Here is an 18976-nt window from a genome sequence, read left to right as displayed (position 1 = left end):
TGCAGAGCCTGACATGGGGCTCAATCCCATGAACCATGAGATCATGACCTGAGCAGAAATCTAGAGTTGGTCACTTAATGGACCGAGCCACCCAGATGCCCCTCTATGGAACCTTTTGTAATCTGAAATGGCATAAAGGGAAGAGTCTCCCCAGTTTCTGAAAGTTCATGTTAGTTCACATTTGCTTTTACAAAAGACCTACAATAGTACCTGTTTTTGCTAACTGAAAGAAATCCTGAAAGTATTTTTGCTTTTCTGAAGAAAGCTGCTAGTGTACTAATGCACAAGAGAGGAAGATCATCTGCCAAAGCCTGGGACAGAAGGTGAGGGTTCACATGTGGTGAGACAGGGCTTCCTGGAGGAAGTGACATCTGAACTGCATTTCAAAGAATGGTGAGCATCTAGGTAAGGAATGGGGGAATGGAGGATGGGGTGGGCATAGAGGACATTAGGACAAAGGGGATAGCTTGAGCAGAAGGCTGAGGTGGGAGAAACAGCCAAAATTCAAGTTCACTGCTGCTGGAGGTCCTGACTGAGATGGGGACAAAGGGGACCGTGCACAAGGAAGACCCCTGAAAGGTTTTTAATGGTAGAGCCTGGTCTTGGGTTTAAATAGAAGATGCTCGATTGTGTGGAGAATGAGCTTGAGCAGAAAAGCCTGTGGACAGGAGTCCCCAGCTGGTGGCTGTTGAATTGGTTCAGGAAAGAAAAGATGAGAGCCTGAGCCAAGGCAGAGGTGATAGGAATGGAGAAGAGACACCATTTGGGAATGTGTCGAGTAGAGATTGTAAGGAGTCAGGATGACCCCAGTTTGCCAGCTTGGGTGAGTAGTAAGTAGTAGTAATACCACAAAAGAAGACAGGATAAATAAAAGAAAAAGGAAACCAAGGCCAATAAATAAAAGTATTAACTAGGTGTGGATTTCTATATGCTACACAACAGGCTAATACAACAGTTACAATTAAGCCCAAATCATCATAAAATGTTATGACAGTTTTTGAACTCATTATAGGGGTTGAAAGATGATCTCCTGTGGCCACCAGATGCACTTCTATTAGAGAAAATCCCTATTGTTTATGAATCAGTAGCAGCTTCCTCTAATGAAACAAACAGGCTTTGCTGCCCGGCACAAGTGAAATTCTGGCTATTGTCTGGCTTCGCCATTTTAACCACTTCAACAGTATAACTGCAGAGGCCTGTGCTGTGGCCCTGCAAAAATACCTTGTTCTAGCATTTGGGGAAGCATCGAGCTTTGCATTTTAATGACATATATGTGATACTGACCAGAAACTCTTATAATACAGGAGTGGTATGAATTTCCAGGTGCATATAGGTCAGAATTTGCTAAAGTCACATAATAATACTCAAATTGGGAATATGGGAAACTTTGGGAATTGGGGAGCTTTGCCATCCCTGTGCCAGTGAATCTTTCCTTACACTTTTAAGCACCAAAATTTTTTTTTAGATTGTTATATACTAGTGCTTTTATTTCTATAAAATACATTTCTTTTTGTTTTGTTTTGTTTTTTGCTTTTTTTAATTTTATTTTTTATTTTTTTAAATTACATCCAAATTAGTTAGAATATAGTGCAACAATGATTTCAGGAGTAGATTCCTTAGTGCCCCTGACCCATTTAGCCCATCCCCCCTCTCACAACCCCTCCAGTAACCCTCAGTTTGTTTTCCATATTTATGAGTCTCTTCTGTTTTGTCACCCTCCTTGTTTTTCAATTATTTTTGTTTCCCTTCCCTTATGTTCATCTGTTTTGTCTCTTAAAGTCCTCATATGAGTGAAGTCATATGATTTTTGTCTTTCTCTGACTGACTAATTTCACTTAGTATAATACCCTCCAGTTCCATCCACATAGTTGCAAATGGCAAAATTTCATTCTTTTTGATTGCCGAGTAATGCTCCATTGTATATATATACACCACCTCTTCATTATCCATTCATCCATCGATGGACATTTGGGCTCTTTCCATACTTCGACTATTGTTGACAGGGCTGCTATGAACATGGGGGTGCATGTGTCCCTTTGAAACAGCACACCTGTATCCCGTGGATAAATGCTTAGTAGTGCAATTGCTGGGTCATAGGGTAGTTCTATTTTTAGTTTTTTGAGGAACCTCCATACTGTTTTCCAGAGGGGCTGCATTAGCTTGCATTCCCATAAGCACCAAATATTTTTATGTCCTTTTCCTATATTCCTGTTTTCAGGCAATAATTTAGAAAACTCACAGAATGAAGTCAGACACTTGGCTTCTAGTCCCAACAACTGTTCTGTGTAATATTGGCAGGTTGATTTTCTGTAAAATGAGAATTATTGTGCCTACCTCGAAGGGCGAAAAAAAAAAAAGTAAAATGTTTGTCACAGTACTTGTCACATAGTATGTACTCAGTAAATACTCGTAATATTAGTCTCATCACCCCACCCTTCACCTTTGCCTCTTCACAGCTCTCCCTTTAGAAAATACACATGACTAATACACATTTAAACTGTGACCATAATAACCTTACTTTTTATATTTGGGTTTGCAAGACCAACTCTGGAAAGTATCTGTATTCTTCCTACTACTCATTTAGCTATCATTCAGATATTAGCACCAGGAATATAGTGGTGTTATTATTCCCTGTCTGTCTAATCAATCCAACTTCCCACAGTTGTAGTTAATTTAATTGGGGATCATGACACACTTAAGCTTTTTCTATAAAAGCACCGTTTTTTTTTTTAAATTAAAACCATAAACATTGTAATTGCTATCCCCTAATTGCTATACTATGCATCAAAAAATGATAAATAATTAAAGCAAGTGTTTTAGCAACAGTAATGGTCATATCTTACAAATATGTGAATTGTTCTTGTTAAAAATGACCTTAGCTATTATGGAGACTGAGCCCCTCATTTTTCCCTCGGGCAATCTGATGCTGGGAGAGGTTAGCTAATGAGCTAACCAAGCCTACAGGGGAGCTGGAAGCTGAGCCAGGACAAAAAACCACCTTCCTGATTCTCAGTTCAGGGTGCTTTTCTCCCTACTCTACGTGATAAAAGAAACTGTCATCTCTCTTTCTCATGCATGGTGCCTTGGCTTTCAAAAGCCCTTAGAGTTTGCTCTAACATTTTATGTGGTCTTTCTTTGGCGACCAGTTTAATTTTCTGGCAAAACCTTCTTTAACGAGCAATGAACAAATATAATTGGACATTTACTATGTGCCTGGCACTGTGCTAAATACTCCCCCAAGAGTTTTCTCATTATCTGCACAATAATGTTATGACACAGAATTATTACTCGTGATTTATTAATGAGGTCAGTGAGTTTCAGAGACTTTAGTGTCAAAGTTTTGGCTTATTGTACATTCATGACACAGAATGTGAATTCTCAAATCCAGCTAATTTTTTCTGTGTTATTATAACTGGAATCTAAATTTGATCTTCTACAATCATATCAGTCAAAATGGTACTTTTAGTATGACTGAAATTCTCCCATAGGAAAAAGTGATTGTAAGTAGAAACTATTCTCTCTGGGTTATTATGGCTTTCCAGCCTGTGAATACAAATGAGATGACAGTAACCTTCAATCCCAGATTTTCCTAGCTTAATGTCCCTCTTAGCTTTATAATCACAGAAAATCAAGCCCCTAGGAAATTTCTCCTCTTCTCCCTTAACCAGTACGGATCTCTGGAAGTCCCCAATGCCTGTACAATCTTCTCTATTCTCTGCTTTAAGTTTTAACTTAATTGTCGTTCAAACACATTTTGCTTAAGTCTCTCCACTGGCCAAAGTGAAATTCTACTAATCTCTGTTCTTCAGTTCACACAGTTACCAGTGGGCTCCTGGCTACCATTCCATTCAATGTACCGCCATTCTGACTCAGACTCCTTGACAAGACAGGAAGGGAAACAAGTCCCTTCCTCTATGAGTTGCTCTCTTAGAGTGTCATCAACAGATTTTCTTGGGTTCCAAAGGGCAACTCAGTTTTAGATGACAGCTTTATTATTATTATTATTATTATTATTATTATTATTATTATTTAATGAGTATACTGCTGGCTGCATTGGGTCAGGGTAGGTACTTTTGATTTGGAAGCTCCTCAGCTCCACCCCTCAGGTCTTTAGTTGAATTCAGTGCACTATGCCATACTTCATTGTTGCTTGGAGTAAGTCTTTGTCCTGCCTGGAAAAATCTACCTGTGAAAAATTTCCTCCATCAGCACCCTCCCTCTACCCAACTCACTTTCTTCCTGTCACACAACCAGATCACCAGACATGCTTCAAGTTATTTTCTCTACAAACTCCCAGCTCCCTTTGAAAATACTAGATGCAGGGTACCTGGGTGGCTCAGTCAGTTAAGCGTGTGTCTGACTTCGGCTCAGGTCAGGATCTCGTGGTTCGGGTTTGTGGATTCAAGGCCAAGTCAGGCTCTGTGCTGACAGCTTAGAGCCTGGAGCCTGCTTCAGATCTGTGTCTCCCTCTCTCTCTCTCTGCCCTCCTCTGCTCGTCTCCTGCTGTCTCTCTCTCTCTCTCTCTCTCTCTCTCTCTCTCAAGAATAAATAAACATTAAAAAAGAAAATTTTAAGGAAATGGATGCAATTAGCAACCAGGAGGGAAGCAGTGAGGGAAGGTTTCCCTCTGCATAGCCAGGAACGAACCCTCTCACCGATCCAAGGAAATGTATTTTTATAATGGAATTTACACCTATTGGGGAGAATAAGCAATTAAATGTCATCTAAAATGATATATGTTTTTCTAAAGCTCCTCCTTAGAACCAAGGTCTGAAGCTCAGTGTATCTTCATCCAGCTTCCTGAGGCCAAGCATAATTTACAGCAGCTCTACATTGTAATGTTTCATGTCAATGTCAGACATTTGCTATTGATATGAGATATAGCTTCTTAATATTTACCAATCATTTGCCAAACCATAGAATGAGCATCCTGATATGATCCTCAAAGAGGGCTCATAATTACTTGAAATAGTTTATACACTAGTTTACAGTACTGGTATTTGATCTAGGGTTAAGAAAAAAACTCCATTTCTTTGAAAAATTTCTTAGCACATTCAGCAGGATTTCAATGGGAGAACAACTTTTCTTATATGTTTTATTAGAATTGTTAATGTAATCTTTTTATTAAACTTTAATGTAACATTCAAAATCGTTATTTAAGAAATTTTTTTTTAATGTTTTATTTATTTTTGAGACAGAGAGAGACAGACCATGAGCAGGGAGGGGCAGAGAGAGAGCGAGACACAGAATCCAAGGCAGGCTCCAGGCTCTGAGCTGTCAGCACGGAGCCCGATGCGGGGCTCAAACTCACGAACCGTGAGATCATGACCTGAGCCGAAGTCGGACGCTCAACCGACTGAGCCACCCAGGCGCCCTAAAACTGTTATTTTAAATGGCAGGAAACAGTTTGAACTGAGGAGAGGATAACAACATCTAAGAAGGAGCACATGAATGGGTCTGGAGCCTCTTTGGTGGTAGAAGTTGAGACCCCTCCCCACTCCTCACTGTCACTCTACCTACATGGGGGAAGTTTAAACAAAACCAAGTTGAAATGCTTTGTATTAAGGAAAATTAAGGTCCGGTGGGAAGTCGATCTGGGGGCTCTTAGACTGGGGGAAAAATAGCAAGATGGAAGAGAAGGTTTGGCACACTGGGGGCGTCAGTTAGGAAGGGGCACAGAGGTCCCTGAGGAGGATAGTCAGGACTTCCCCATGCTGAGGTTATCCAAGAAACTGGAGAAGTCTAATTTCAGGAAACATCTAATTTTAAGTTGTTTGGTATCTGTGTTTTGCTGTGCTTCCATTCAGCGGCCTGTTGGTGGTGGCTTTTCAGGGAAGTTGAAGAAAGCAGGGCAGGGCCCATCATAGAACAAAACTCTGGCAGGAACAGGGTGGGGGGAGTAATTCCAGACAGAATGGTGACAAATGGGAACAGAAGCCTTCAGGGTATCCTCCAAAATCCTGGAAGAGAGAGGAATTTCTGCACTGTGAGGAAAAGGAGTGGCACAAAGCAGTTTATTTGGGGTATTGAGGGAATAGCTGAGCCCAAAAGGCTAAAAAACAGATTTCAGGAGTGGACAACTCTCTCCAACATCTAGCAATAATCCACATCAAACGGTAGCCCCCAAATAACAAAAATATTTGAAAATAATGTGTTTGATTACTATCTAAAGTGTAAATAATAGGGAATAGAGTGTTTCATCATCAAAGGTTTTATTCTCTACTTTGTACAATGTGCCAAAGCTGGACTATGTTTTCTTCAAAGCTAGAATATTTCAAGTTGATGAAATCATAGGTACATTACTTATTTTGAGTGACGAACAATTTCTCGACATAGGCTGAGAACTGTTGTTACAGCAGCTAGCACTAGAGTTTCTCTCGGATTAAAAGCTTACTTTATTATTTTTAGGCCTCTTGAGGTGGAAAGGAGAAGCCCTGAGGCTATAGAATAAAAGAGCCTGTGAAACAGATCGTTTTAAATTGTCCACAGAAGAAGTAAAAGAGGGGCGCCTTGGCGGCTCAGTCGGTTAAGCAGCAGATTTCATCTAGGGTCATGATCTCCTGGTTTCTGAGGTCAACTCCCACATTGGGTTCTCTGCTGTCAGCGCGGAGCCTGCTTCAGATCCTCCCTCTCTCTCTCTCTCTCTCTCTCTCTCTCTCTCTGCCCTTCCTCTCCCCTCTCAAAAATAAGTAAACATTAAAAAAAAAAAAAAAGTAAAAGAAATGTGAAGGTGGGAATTGACAATGGGAGAGATGGGGGCACAGTGCAGGAAATGAGGAGGTGGACTGAAAACAAAAAACAAAAGAAACAACGGATATTTGTTTCCTCACACTTTCTGTGGGTCAGGCCCCTGGGTGCTGCTCAGGTTGGTGCCACTGGCTCAAGGTCTCTCATGAGATTGCGGTCCAGGTGTCAGCTGTCCAGGTGTCAGCTGAGGCCGAGGTCTTCTGTGAAGGCTCAGCGGGAGAGGATCTGATTCCAAACTCACACACAAGGTTGTTGATTCCTTGAGGGCTATTGTGCTGTCTCCCTAGTACAGCCCACAACATGGCAGCTGCCTTTCTTCAGAGAGAGCAAGTGAGAGAGCGCACCCAAGACAGAAGCAACAGCTATCCTGTAACCTAATCTAGCACATGACCTCTCATCACCTTTGCCACATTCTGTTTGCTAGAAACAAGTCACTAAATCCAGCCCGTATTGAAGGGTAGGGCATTATCCAAGAGCATGCGTACCAGGAGGTAGGGATCACTGGAGACCATTTAGGAGCTTTCTGCCACAAGTGGCCAATGAGAAACCCTCAGTGGCAGTGTGGCAGAGGTATTTTAAGAGCAGGGATGAGATCTGTTGAATTTTTGTTGTTTACAAATCAGCTTCAACCTTTAAGCATCAACACTGACTCTGGCACAGTCCATCACCTGCCGGGAGATTTTCATATCCCTGGGGAGGTGGGGTGGGCGTGGTAAGGGTGGGGTGGGTGGACAGAGAGCTGGAACTTTTTAAGACTCGGGTATTTGGTTGTCTCCTTCTTTCATTACTGTTTTTTCTGAGGCCTTTCGGAGAATTCCCCTTTAGTGACCGTGACTCTATCAGTTCTGTTCGACCACTAGTATTCAGAAAAGTTTAAAAAATATATATTATTCATGTTTTTCTAAAACAAATACCATTCTTGTGCATTTTTAAGGTCATTTTTTAAAGAGCTACGAAAAGTAGGTTGTTATTACTGACAAACTAATCAACTCCTGAATAAATTTACTCTAAAAAAATTACTTAATCCTAACGGGAGACGAAAATCTCTACACATCTATACATAAATACATTTATGCCTGAAACCATTTACTCATCTATTTAAGGAGCACTTTTCTTCCTTCATTGTGGATTTAAAAAAATTCCCTCTGATTCTTTACATTTTCTCTGATTTTGTTAAGGGCAAAACTTACACTAGATTTTAAATTGAAAAACATTCCTCTCATTCCTGCCTTGTTCCATTACTTGATTGATTACATTTTTTTTATCTGCTAATGCTTATCATCCATTCTTAGGAAACACAGTCTCCAGCAGTGATCTATCTTGATCTCTTTATCTGTTGTGTCACAAAGTCACATTACAACAGATACTTGGTAATCTGAAAAATACCAAGATACTTCTAGATTACTGACAAACCCAGTAAGTAGAATTTCCTGCACCCACTGAAGAAACTCTGAAGAAAACCAAAGCGAGCCTGGAGCCAGACGTTTCCATAAGGCTGCTCAAACCATGGTGTGGTCTGCCCTGCTCCCTGGTATTCTGTGATTTTGTCCTCAGTCTTCCAGTTTCTGTGATGATCTGAAATAAGTTACAACGTACAAGAAGAGGGATTTTCAAACAGGAGAACCATGATATGATAGCACGTAATGGAATAGCATTTAAAAGAGTAAAAGTGAAAGGGCCCCATCTCCCAACATTTACAGAAGAGGATACTTACCACACTGGTGTAGTTCCCTCCACTCAGAGATGTTTGTTCCTTCTTCAAGTGATTTTTGTAGTGTCTATAAAGGTACTGTTTTGCCCTTCTCTAAGCCACCTGAACTGGCCCAGGAACCATAGGACATTCTTATCCCTCCTCCAGAGCGTGGTATTTGAGAACAGACCTGGCCTCTGTTTTGACCGTTTTGTGTAACCACAGACGGGGCTGGAGGAAAGCTTTCCTGAGCTCATGACCATCTCCTGTTTAAGCCAGTTTATTAGCCTCGTGTGCAGGGTGCCCTGGAATGTTTGGCAAGTGGAAGTGCAGTGAAATGCGTCATTGTGCTGCTCTCCCAGCGCATGTTTTCCCACGTAGAACATTCAAAATGTTCAGTTCCCTGGAAAATGTTCTAAAGAAGTTTCACTGTATTAGGCTTTGTCTTCTCATCTTTCACAAAGCAGTCAGCTCTCTGTTCAGAGCAGGCTTTCCTTTCCATAGGCATTTCTGTTGGCACCGAGCCACAGAGACGTGAGCTACAGCCACTGGGCTACAGAGGAGAGAAGGGGGGGTGGCGCATCACAAGCTTTCCCCCACATTCAACGCACAGAAGGATGCCAACTTGAAAATACCCTTCCGTTGGCTTATGAAAACACTGTCAGGGAAATGTGCTTACAATGATAACTCCTAATTATTTTTAAGAATTGAGATAATTTCCCCAATAATAAAGACTTCCAAGAATCATTTAACATCAGAATATAAAACATGAGCTTTTAGGTTGAAATATGTGATTTGAATTACTTAAAATATCGATGTCAAATGTTTAAGGTTATGTCATACGTATTCATTCTACTTAAAAAAATAAAAAGCAACAAACGACCAATGACTGATTTTCACAGAAAGAAGTTTTCTGATTAATGTGAATTCACAAAAACGATAGGGATTTCTGAAAAATTACTGGCAGGAAGGATAAAGGAACATCAGTTGGTCATATTTCAATGGATTCTACATTCAACACAGATTTGACTTATTCTTTTATATTTAGAAAAACAAGAAAACAACAAGACACAGCTGGACCAATTAAGCTTTTTTCTTTCTTTCACTACACACAAAAGTCTAAAAACATTTTTATTGATTTCCTGAAAGCACCACAATAAATAACTGAAAATTGTTGGGAAATTGTAAGAAAGAAGCTTGAATACGTGGATGATATCAAGATTCACAAAGATCGATTAAAAAATGGAATGCAGACCAAGTGATTTTAAACACACTCACTTGTTAGCTCCCAACTTACGATTTTCAGTCTTTTCTTGAAGGTATTTGTTCTTTAGAAATGTTTTGAATTTTTATGATTCTTTGGGAATATTGGTCACCTGTTCTCAATTTTTTATATTGGGTCAGGATCTACTTAAAACTGAGTTAAAAGCCACATGAATTTTGTGTCTGTCTGGAAAATAGGGTTTGACTTCCACAGATGTCATAGAAATCTCAAATGTATACGCTGCATTACATCATTGATATTTTCCCTGTCACAGCAGAGACGGAAGTACATTTGATATTGAGGAGGTCTTAGTAGGAAATGGGCATTGAGGTAAAGGCTACTTTTGACTCATAGAATTAAAGCTTCTTGATAGGTATAAAGCAATCTTTTGATAACACATCATGTAACTCAGACATTATTTTTAAAATTGTGCCTTGCTAAAAAAGATGCCCAGAACACATTGCTCTGGCCCTGTGCTTTTTTTTTTTTTTTTTAACCCAGCTAGGGAAGCAGTGAAAATAAAGTTAACACTGGCATTAATCAAACCTCTCTTAATTTTGACAGCATCTGGATTTCATTCTTCTTACTAGGTGGCACTACCCCTGATCTGTTTTATTTTTTGACTGCGCTTACTGATAACCCCATCAAGGCTGAGAAGTAGAAAGACAGGTTGACTACTTAACTTTAGTGTTGGTCTGCTGAACTGAATGGGAGGAAGAAGTGACTGCATTTTTAACAACTATGTATGAAATTCATGGTAGTATGAGTATAATAATAATAAGAAAGAGGGGGAAGGGGGAAAAAAAAGCAGTGTGAAGTAGATTTTACCGATTCAGATAGCCTTAAGATTAGATAAATACAGGGACACCTGGGTGGCTCAGTCAGTTGAGCATCTCAGTTCAGGTCATGATCTTACAGTTCATGAGTTTGAGCCCCACATGGGGTTCTCTGCTGTAAATGCAGAGCCCGCTTTGGATCCCTTGCCCCTGTCTCTCTCTGACCCTCCCCCACTCGTACTCTTCCTCTCAAAAATAATAAAAAATTTTTAAAAAGATTAGACAAATATAAATACTGTTTTGTTGTTTAAAATCTTAAAGAGGCTTCCAAGAAAATGCTGTTCTTTGCATTTTCTTACAGAAACATAAAGACAAAATGGTTGTATAACAGGGTAACAGAGTTTTAGTAAATGTGGTTTGAATTATGTTCAGACAAATGCAAAGTGATATGTTTTCTGGGAAAGGTGTCTAGTAAGTAGATTTTTGTATTCCTTGAAACTGTTTTTTAAAATTTTTTTTTAGGGGGGCCTGGGTGGCTCAGTTAGTTGAGCCTCTTACTTCGGCTCAGGTCATGACCCTCAGGTCATGACCTCAGGGTCCATGAGTTCAAGCCCCATGTCAGCTGACAGCTGGGAGCCTGGAGCCTGCTTTGGATTCTGTGTCCCCCACCCCCCCACTCTGCCCCTCCCCCACTCATCCTCTGTCTCTGTCTCAGAAATAAATAAACATTAAAATATTTTTAAATCTTTTTTTAATGTTTATTTTTGAGAGAGAGAGAGAAAGAGTGAAAATGGGGGAGGGGCAGACAGAGAGGGAGACACAGAATCCGAAGCAGGCTCCAGGCTCTGAGCTGCCAGCACAGAGCCCGATGAGGGGCTCAAATTCACAATGAGATCATGACCTGAGCTGAAGTCAGATGCTTAGCCAACTGAGCCACCCAGGCGCCTCTGTATTCTTTGAAACTTTTTAAGATTTGATATGGGTTTTGGGAGGAGCTTTGTCCTTCTTGCAAATCTAATACCACTTGACTAGAAGCTGCTCAGAAGAAAAGATTACATCCGCCATTTCCTGTGCCTCCCCCCACAGTGCCTGCTACTTTGTACACATCAGGAGCTAAGAAATATTGTTGCCTCAGATTAGGAAAGGGTCACATTCAAAAAGCACTTTCATTAGCAAAGGCAGGGCAAGCCCACTTACACGATGGTTATTTATAAAATCTCTTGCAGCTAATTAATGCGATCATATCTGCCACGAGATGTAACATCTATTTGGAATGACGGAAATAGAATCTCTTTCTTTTACTGTCATTCTTATTCTGCCATTTATTTGTTTCCATAATAGCAAAAGCATTTGCCTCGTATTCATTACTCAGGTTTTCTCCCAGCACAGTAAAACTGTCTGCGATGTCAAAAGAGATGTGTTAAGCCCTAGTACCCAGCTGTGTGCTGAAATACAGTAAAGTACTGGCATGCTTATCACAGTTTCTTTGTGGCCGTTACTCTCTATTGCATTACTATTTAATATTTACAAGAGTGCCGTCAGTTCCATCCTTTCATTTCCTTTCCTTCGCAGGCAGCGCGGGTACATGGCTTGTCCTCATCCTTCCTTGCTCCTCCTTCCCTGCCCCCATGCCTTCTAGCTGTCTACCATCTAGCTTACTCCAGTTCAGGATGCTGAAAAACCAAACACAAAGTTTCCTTTGACATCACTTGATTTCCAATGGTACCCACCCCCCCCCCCCGCCCCCAAAAGTGAAAATGCCTCAGATGGAGGGAAACAGATGAAAAAAGATGAGGGATCCAGGGGCAGATATTCAGATCAGGTGAGAGTCTGTTGGAGAAAAAGGAGCAGACGCCAGTGACATCACCTTTCCACTCTCTCTGGGAATAAGGCTGGGAAGGAGCCAAGTACACAGATTTAAGGCAGAGGTCTCATGCTGGTGGCTGGCATGCGGGGTTTGCACAATGTGTTGATTTCATTTCTTTTGCAAATGCACCAATATTAAAATATCAGACTTTGTCTACAAGTATAAATGTCCAGGTTCTCTTGAAAAATTGGAAGACCTGGGCCCACATTTCTGCATGGCAATCATCAGCTAGAGCTGAGCAATGCTTCCCATGCCCCGTGATTTAAGGAGACTGAAAAAAAACAAAAACAAAACCACAGAACTCGTGCACCCGGTAAAAGATTTATCTACCCAGGGGCCACAAACTGCAACTACTCAGTTGTGCAGGTACAGATGAAAATGGAGAGAGGCTTTGGGCTTAGAATTCAGCTCCTCCACTTAGTAAGTGCATAACCTTCTAGACATGAGCCTCACTCTCTTCTTTAGATGCGGTGGTGATGATGCTATGTGTCTTCACCAGGTTATCATGAGGATCAAATTAAAACAAAAAAAGTGATTTGAGTGAAAGTGCTGAGTACGCACAATATTTCCGGGCAGCTAGGTTTTGTCGGTCGACTTTTGGGGTTGTGTTATCTACTCTATGTGAAGTCTTTTAAAATACAAGTAGACAGGGGCGCCTGGGTGGCGCAGTCGGTAAAGCGTCCGACTTCAGCCAGGTCACGATCTCGCGGTCCGTGAGTTCGAGCCCCGCGTCAGGCTCTGGGCTGATGGCTCGGAGCCTGGAGCCTGTTTCCGATTCTGTGTCTCCCTCTCTCTCTGCCCCTCCCCCGTTCATGCTCTGTCTCTCTCTGTCCCAAAAATAAATTAAAAACGTTGAAAAAAAAATTAAAAAAAAAATACAAGTAGACATTGGTGGGTAGTGTATTGATTGACAGCTGCATAATAACACCCCTGGCAGGACACAACGATGGCTGTGGGCCAGTTAAGGGGCCCTTAGGCACAGGACCCAGCCCCTCGTATTCCTGGTTCCCCTGGCCCACATCCACTTGTTTCAGGTCCCAGCCAGGGATCCAGCGTGGTTCTCGAGAGCTTGAAGTATGTTGTGTTCCTGAGTTCCTCTCCATTTAAAGCTATTTCTGGAAGATATGGGCCACACTATTCCCTTTCACAGGATTTGTTCACAGAAGATTGAAGCCATGAATGGCACAGGATAGGACAGCAGAGATTTTCTTCCTTCTCTCCTTCCTTCCTTCCTTCTTCCCTTTCTTTCCTTTTCCTCATTAGAAACAAATTCATACGTAGCAGTTTTTATTCCAACTTATCATCATTCCAGCTCAACTCTTTCTTTAAAATTCATATAATAATGATCTTCCTTCCCACTCCTATCCCTTTCCCATTTTACAGGTTTGCAGGAAATACAGCCCTAACTCCTAACAATTCAGAGAAGCCAGGGGTCATATTTCCCTGTTCTGCAAGCCCATTCTGGCTGCCACCATCCCTTCTCACTCCACACCTCAGTTGCCTCTTATGCTGACACCTCTCTCCAATCCACTTCCCTCTCCAAACACAGACACCTGTTTCCCGCACACTCCTCAATGCACTGCTAGCAGAAAACTCTCCTATTTAGCATTCTTTACCGAAGGGTAGGCAGTCACAGAGGGACGTTATACATTGAAAAGAAAACAACTTGAGACATAAGTTTTAAAAATCTTGTTTGTGGAGGACAGTAGCCATCCCCTTCTGAGCAGCCTTCCTGCCTGCCTCTGTCATCCAGCTGGGCTGCTGGGTCCCTGAAACCCTCTTATCACTGAATTGTAGGAGCTGACATCTTTCAGGGTCTTATTACCTCCCAGCCCCTGCACCCCAGCCCCTGCCCTCACCATTCATGCAGAAAATGCTTCAGACCATAATAATCTCTACAGCAAGCGCTCCACTCCCACTGGAGACAGCATTTTCAATCATTAAAGAGAATATTGAACACCCCAGGCTCAGGCATCTCTATTTTGCGTGTTCTCTTGGTCCAAGGCTTCCACAGAAAATCTACATGTCTAAAAGGGCTTATCAAAGCCCCCCCACCTCCCCCCCCCCCCCCACATAAGATTTGAATTTGCCTAAAGACCGTATTTAAAGCCAGCAGAAGCGTTGAGATCTGGGGTCAAAGCATTTGGATACTGTCCTATTTCAGGAGAGATCCCGAGGCTTCCTTAGATCTCCTTAATGAAGGGCATGTTATCAGGAAATACCCGAAGAATTCGTCAGAAGAAAGCAAGTAGTGGCCGGCTACTGCGCATGTATCTATGGTGCCGCTTGCAGGACAGATGGGCCCTGCGCGCTGCTCCATAGTGCGCTCGTGACACTACCTGACTGCTTTTCTTCTCCCTTTTGACAATTTCCAAATGCCAGAGGATACTGAAGCATACGAGAAAAACACAGCATCCAGAAGCATTAGCATATGTGGTCTCTTGTTGTCACAGAGAATTATAAAAAAAGTCTTGAAGGGAGAGGGTTTTTTTTTTTTTTTTTTATGTTTATTTTTGAGATAGAGAGAGACAGAGCGTGAGCAGGGGAGCGGCAGAGAGAGAGAGAGACACAGAATCCGAAGCAGGCTCCAGGTTCTGGAGCGGTCAGCACAGAGAGTGATGCGGGGCCAGAACCCATGAATTGAGAGATCATGGCCTGAGCAGAAATCAGATGCTTAAATGCTTAACTGCCTCAGCCACCCAGGCGTCCCAAAGGGTGAAGTTTATATGGTGAGCATGGGTATTAATTATGTTCTGATCAGATTCTAAATTCAGGATGGAGAGCAGAGAAGAAGGATGTCCTTCCCTCTAAGGACTGTGCATTTTTCGAGCAAAGGATGAAGAAAGCTTTTCCTGCAGAGGTTGGCTTCCAGCTCCCATTGTAAATTTATGCCACTGACATTGAACAATATGCTATTCACACCTGTGTCAGACAGGGGAGGAGCCCCTTGTCTCAGCTTAGACCTCACCATGCTCACCAATGTTCCAACACCTCCCCCTCCTCCCCGTTCTTCATTTCCTTTCTCACTCCCAGAGGTATGTTGTATTTCATTTTAAAGTGCTTAGAGACTACAGCAATATGCACTATATAAATAATAAATGGAATGCAATAGAATTGAAATAGTCTTGGACCCCTGACTTTGGCTTATATCCCAAAACGGACAGATTTAGACATGCAAAAGCTGCTTCTCTGACAGGCTAGATGTTTGGGGTTTTTTCCCTCCCTTTCTTAAAACTGTCATTTCATTTACTTATTGGGATTTTTGTACGTCTGTTTGGAGGTTAGGGGAAGTTCATAGCCTTCCATCTCTATTGTTTATGGTGGATGTGTTCAGTGTGGAATGTCACTGCATGTGAAATAGAAAGAGTAAGGGCAGAGAAGAGAGAACAAGAGAAAAAAGCATGGCATACAGGAGGATAGAATTAAATAAACCAACAATAAACACAGGCTTATTTTGTGCCAGGCATTGTGCTAGGGTGATGTAGGTTACCAAGAGCATTGAGACATGGGCTCCATTTCCAAAAGGCATATGATGCCCCGTTTACAGCCATCACATACACCAACTGTGACAATGGCTAGAAGGGAGAGGGTGACACAGGAAAAGAAGCTGATTTCAGTCGGGGAGATCCGTTTGGAAAAGTTTTTTATTTTGGTCTTGATAGGATCTTGGAGATGTGAGAAACAAGCATCTGATGGAGAAAATAGAATAAATATAGGAACAGAAAAGCAACAGGTGGGCATGGGGATCTGTGGCGGACGGGGTGAAGGAGGCTGAGCCTATAGATTGAAGAGGAAAGAGAGAAAGGAATTCACGTTAAGGAGGCCCTTCGTTCTGGGCCCTTTCAAATAAATTCTCATCTAATCTTCTAAACAGCCTTGTAAGATAGGTACTATTATTTTCACTGTGCAGATAAGCAAATTGGAAGATTAAGTATTAGCACAGGGATGGGACTGGAACCTGTGTGTTCTGAGTCTACAGCTGTGCTCCTCCCAGGGTACTGCTATCCATAGATTCTTTCTGTTATCTTACAGCCGCAATTTAGGATTTGGAATTTGTCTGTAGAGAAACTGGAGCCATTGCAAACTTTTTCAGCAAAGAATAAATACAATCAGATCAGAAAACAGAATCATAGTTCATATGTTCAGGTCTTACACTTAACAAAAAAGTTCTCTAGAGCAGGGGTTCGAGGTGGGGCACTTAGTAGTTAAGGGAGTAGCTCTCATTTCCTGACTGCCCTTTTATGGTATCTGATAACTGATAATGTGATATAAGATTTTATAGATCATTCTCTAATAATCCAAAATTAATCTTAGTTTTTTAAGTAATCTGATGAGTGCTGCAACTGAAGTGACTTTTTTTTTTTTCTTTTTATTTGGTTCCCAAAAGAGTAATTACATCAAATACATGTATTCCAGGGGCCTGGGTGGCTCGGTCAGTTAAGTGTCTGACTTTGGCTCAGGTCATGATTTCACAGTCCATGAGTTCGAGCCCCATGTCAGGTTCTAAACCTCCAGTGGGGAGCCTGCTTCAGATTCTTGCTCTCTCCTCTCTCTCTGCCCCTCCCCCACTCGCACTTTCTCTCTCTCTCTTTCAGAATAAATAAAGTAAAGCAAAAAAGACACCTATTTCAAACTTAGTGCAAATTCAAATCACTGAAACATTCAGTGCTAGAACACTCTGCATGGCTGATGATAGAGAGATTAGAAGGATCATTTGAAAAAAGTAATTTGAAATTCAAGATCAAGTCCTGAAAATGCTAATTTTTGGAAATTTAGATTAAGACAATACTTCAGGGGCACATGGGTGCCTCAGTCAGTTAAGTGTCCAACTTTTGTATTTGGCTTAAGTCATGATCTCACGGTTCATGAGTTTGAGCTTCATGTCAGGCTCTGCACTGGCAGCATGGAGCCTGCTTGGGATTCTCTCTCTCTCCCTTTATCTCTGCCCCTCCCTTGCTCTCTCTCTCTCTCTGTCTCAAAATAAGTAAATAAACATTTTTAAAAATGGCAATACTTCAGTTGGAGAAAACTGTGTAACCAAACATACTTATTGTCTATAATTTCCATAATAGAAAATAATAATAGTACGTTCACTTATTGAAATATTATGAATTTATTAAAATGAAAGAAATCAGCACCATGTCAGAATATGGAAATATTTATGATGTAATGCTACATTTGAAAACTAAGTATATGATTCTAATTTTTTAAAAAATCAGCTTATGTGTTAGTAACTATAGAAGAGAAATATGGAAAAAGGTCATTGTATTGGCTTGGGCTTTTTTTTCCCTTTAAAATTCTTGTGTTGCTGTTCTGAACATTTCCTAGTGGTATTATATCCTAATTGTCATGGATGTAGGCAAAGGCAGATAGGATGGAAGGGCACAGAAAACCTGTTCTCAAGAACAGTAGTATCAAATCACAACCAACACTTTTTATGCTATGTACTAACGAAAGAAAAAGAGTTTTTGTTTGTCTTATTTTGACCTTTGTCGTTGAGTATTTATATTGTTAAACCAGAAGGATTTCATATCGAGTGACAGGAAGATACAGAACTTTTTTTTTTAATATATGGCTTGTATTTATAATTAGGAAAATATTCACTTTACAATTTGTCAGTTGTATATGTTTTCATCTGTCTGATTGTGTTTAAGGACAGCTCCACCTAAAGAGAGAGAAATGGATAAGCACTGTAAAGTCTCTTTTAGGTGTATGATTCTGTGACTATCATTATAGAAATGTGTAGCTACTGCAGGATAAAGAAAATAAATAAGTATAAGGGAAATAACAGAAGCTTGGATAAGAGTGACTTATTTCCAGATAAAAACATAATTATAACACAGAGAACAATATGCCTTTTTTATTTAACTAGTCCATTTATGGAGACGTAATAATATGGAAATATCTGAAATAGGGGCGCCTGGGTGGCTCAGTCTGTTAAGCATCTGACTTTGGCTCAGGTCACAATCTCACGTTTTGTGAGTTTGAGCCCCATGTGGGCTCTGTGCTGACAGCTCAGAGCCTGGACGCTGCTTCGGAATCTGTGACTCCCTCTCTCTTTGCCCCTACCCTGTTCACACTGTATCTCTCTCTGTGTCTCTCCAAAAATAAATAAATTGAAAAAAATTTTAAAAACAGAAATAACTGAAATAATAACTTGAATAGTATTTTACAAAGCACATACCCATTATCTTTACAGTTTTACATAAAGTAAAGTAAAATACTGATCCACAAATGGCTAATAAAACCTTTAATTTGCGTTCCCACTTTAATTTTAGGATAATCATTGTAACAAAAATATAGTAGTTGAAAAAAAACATCTAACTGCAAATATCATTGTGATTGATACTTTACAGAATAATATGTCTTGAACATAGGCCTGATCTGTGAGAGTTTATGTTCTAAAGTGGATAGCACAAAGGGCACCTGGGTGGCTCAGTCAGTTGAGCGCCTGACTTCAGTTCAGGTCATGGTCTGGCAGTTCAAGAGTTTGAGTCCTGCATCCGGCTTTGTGCTCACAGCCCAGAGCCTGGAGCCTGCTTCGGATTCTGTGTCTCCCTCTGTCTCTTTCCATCCCCAGCTTGTGCTCTCTCTCTCCCAAAAATAAATAAACATTAGAGGCACATGGGTGG

The 18976-nt window shown here is 41.0% G+C and overlaps 1 long non-coding RNA gene across 1 annotated transcript; it reads right to left on the bottom strand.

Annotated features, from left to right (window-relative positions):
* Window positions 1-7924: 7924 nt before the first annotated feature.
* LOC122475002 lies at window positions 7925-8688 on the bottom strand. Its single transcript, XR_006295070.1, has 2 exons — window positions 8462-8688; window positions 7925-8322 (listed from the first exon to the last, which is right to left on the bottom strand). It is a non-coding gene; the product is annotated as an uncharacterized LOC122475002 (long non-coding RNA).
* Window positions 8689-18976: the final 10288 nt, after the last annotated feature.

Source organism: Prionailurus bengalensis, chromosome B1 (genome assembly GCF_016509475.1).
Source record: "Prionailurus bengalensis isolate Pbe53 chromosome B1, Fcat_Pben_1.1_paternal_pri, whole genome shotgun sequence".
Lineage (NCBI taxonomy): Eukaryota > Metazoa > Chordata > Mammalia > Carnivora > Felidae > Prionailurus > Prionailurus bengalensis.
The sequence above is the reverse complement of the archived record's forward strand: the minus strand, read 5'-3'. Positions and strand labels throughout refer to the sequence as shown.